Source organism: Athene cunicularia (assembly GCF_003259725.1).
Source record: "Athene cunicularia isolate RWA chromosome 1 unlocalized genomic scaffold, athCun1 chr1_part2, whole genome shotgun sequence".
Taxonomy (NCBI): domain Eukaryota; kingdom Metazoa; phylum Chordata; class Aves; order Strigiformes; family Strigidae; genus Athene; species Athene cunicularia.
Window position 1 is genome coordinate 78,683,368 of NW_020799092.1, and position 2,851 is coordinate 78,686,218.

Sequence of the window (2,851 nt, forward strand, 5' to 3'; positions counted from 1 at the left end):
GTGCGGGCAGGGCGGGCGGGCAGCGCCGCGTTTCTCAGGCTGCTGTTCTGCCTGCGGTGCTGAAGTGGGTTATTTTTTTTTCCCCAGCTCTCCTCCTGCCCCCAAGATTTGGGATGAGGGAGCTAAAACCCACCTGCTCCGTGATCCCACCGCCACACCTCTGCCAGGCTGGCAATGTGCAGGGGGCTCTCGGGGTTTTTCTCCGGGCAAGGCAGCAGCGCACAGTTCCCGCGAGAGCACCCCAAATTCTGCACCCAAATCGGTAGCATCACGTCAGTATTGGTGGTCTAGTGCGAGGTCCGAGGGATTAGCTTGTAGGGGAGGGATGGATTTGCTGTTAAAAACCAAAGGAGGAAGAGCGTGCTGCATTCGTTCATTCCTTATGGTTGGAAATTACAACCCCTTGGCAGATTAAAGCATGACCCAGAGATGCAATAAATTCGAAGTTTGGAATTTAATTTCTTCAGTGTCCCACCGAGTTTTCTTGAAGAAAGTCATATAATCGACCTTTTTACCATCTGTGGGGTTGACGCTGGTGCCCGTCACAGGAACTGTCAGCCCTGGGAGGGGACTGGAGCCGCCCGGTCAGGCAGCACAGGCATCCTGGCAGTGATGGCAGATAATCCCCCTTCGCTCTCCCCTTCATGTTTTTGGAGCTGAAGTACCTGTGCTCTACCCCACTCGTTTCTGAGTGCCCGTGCAATGAGCTGTGTATGTAACAGAGCAGTGTTTCAGATACCTCTACTGTCATTTTTCAAATTTCTCAGGAGTTTCATAGAAATGATTAATGATTTTAGCTGGAAAGAGTTAATCGAGTGAGGAAAAACTCATCCTCCTTTCCTTCCTTCCTTCCTTCTTCTCAGTCTTCCCTCTACCCATGGTACACCTCATCTTTGTTTATCCTTTCTCGTCCCATTTGGGGGGGATTTCTACCCCTGGGTTCCTCTCTGCCATTTTATCCAGGTTGTCCCACTGCCGTGGAGTCTAGCTCCAGTGTGCCTTCCTTTCCGTCTCCCTGGGCCTTATTTCCCTACCTCACTAACCCTTTTTTCATTCCATATTCCCTTCCTCAGATCATCCTTAAAGGAGAAAGAGGCCGGAGCTGGGATATAAAGTAGTCTTCTAGGAGTACTGCCAGAACTGATTTGTTTTACTCTGCTGCTGCTGCTGCTGTTGCTGTTCTGCTGTGTCATGGGAAGAGAGTTACCCAGCCACACCAACCCTCGGAAACGGCACCTCAGGCAGAGCCGCGCGCTGCAAACCTGAGCCGTGTTTTACAAAGCTGAAGGGTAAGTTTGTCTGGCGCAGGATTTAGGCTGGAAGGAGAAGGCATCGCTCGCTTTCTGGGCTCTGACGGGGAGATCGGTACACGATGTTGGGAGCTTTGCAGGAGGCAGAGTGGTGGCAGCAGCAGCAACAGCGCATCATCACAGTTTTATTTCATTTTGTCAAGCCAAGACGCTTTAGGTTACAGCTGAGCAGAAAAGCAAAATGATGCATTTCTGTAAAAAGAGTGCTGTTTCCTGAATTTGCTTTAAATTCATGCAAGGAAGTCTTGCACTAAGCAAGAGCAGAGATTCTGCCTCCTCTTAAAAAATTCTGTTAGTTATAAAATCTTTACGATCTTGGCTCCTTCCATCTGAGCCTGTTTCCTTCAAAAACTTACTTTCAAAAATGCGAGGTTTAAAGATGACTCCTCTCTCTCGCTCTCCCCTCCCAAGTTTCTGTTCCTTGGAAAGGCCTGAAGAAGCCTAAGGCTGTGTCTGCCTGTGAATGGAAAAGGTTGGACTAAACACCGGCGTGTGCATACACGTGCATACACACGCGCAGGCACAGGATTTAAAGCATCCCATCGAAGTGCACATATAGGAAAATCCTTCATCATGTGATAGGCTTTAATATCTGCCTTAAAATTAATCCCTAACTGATGGACTCCGTGTTGTGGCAGATCACAAGAGGCTCAATAGCTGAGGTTCCTGTGCAGGTTTTTAAAACTGCCAAATAAAATCCCCCGTTTGCTGTTGGATTAATTTGTGTTTTCACAGCCGTTACCTGGGAAATGCTCATCTTGTGAAAGCAAGTAAGAAAACTTTTATCGGGCTCGAGTCCTGTTTTTCCTCAATAAAAATAAAAGACCCTTGTCATGGGGTCAGGACAAGGTCCAATACTATTCCACAAGGAAATGGTTAAAGGGCCCAGAGTTCGTCAGTTCCTCTGCTAAGAGATAACAGTCCAGGGTTTTATTAGATCTTGAGCTTTGGAGATGGTCCTGCTTATTCGTCAACGTGGTCTTTACTTCTTTTGTGTTCATTTTTGTCCCTGAAACTGAATCTTCTCGTTTCACTTCTCTTTCTAATTTGTTTCACTCTTTAGTTCCCATGTGTTAGAAAGTGCAGTTTCATTTAGACTCCCGACAGAAGAGAAGAAAGCCCGGTTCCAGAAAGCAATTTGCACTAATATATTTTCTTTGCCACTCACATGAAAACATTACTGCTAAAACAGATCTAGGTATAAACAGTGCTGACAGGCCCTGAAAAACAAAACCAAATTGTGAAACTGAGGCAAATAGCCCAGAGAACCTGAAATGTTCTGGTTTCTAAAACACTGGCTGCTGTCAAAAAGAGGGTAAAATAAAGCTTTGTTTACATGTAGAGCGGAGTGTTTGTTGATTGAGTTTCTAAGGTGATGTAGCAGGAAATACTGATCTTAGGAAAAATGACATGAACAAAACATGAAACTATAATGCAGCAATTTGTCAACTGATAATAGAAAAAAAGGATATTTAAAAAACAATGAGAGGTTTTCATTGAACTTTTTCTCTCCCTTGCTGGCAAATACAAAGGCAGCCCCT

At 45.9% G+C, this 2,851-nt stretch overlaps 1 long non-coding RNA gene across 1 annotated transcript; it reads left to right on the plus strand.

The window, feature by feature from the left end:
* Window positions 1-6: 6 nt before the first annotated feature.
* LOC113491521 lies at window positions 7-2,651 on the plus strand. Its single transcript, XR_003400427.1, has 2 exons — window positions 7-1,289; window positions 1,722-2,651. It is a non-coding gene; the product is annotated as an uncharacterized LOC113491521 (long non-coding RNA).
* Window positions 2,652-2,851: the final 200 nt, after the last annotated feature.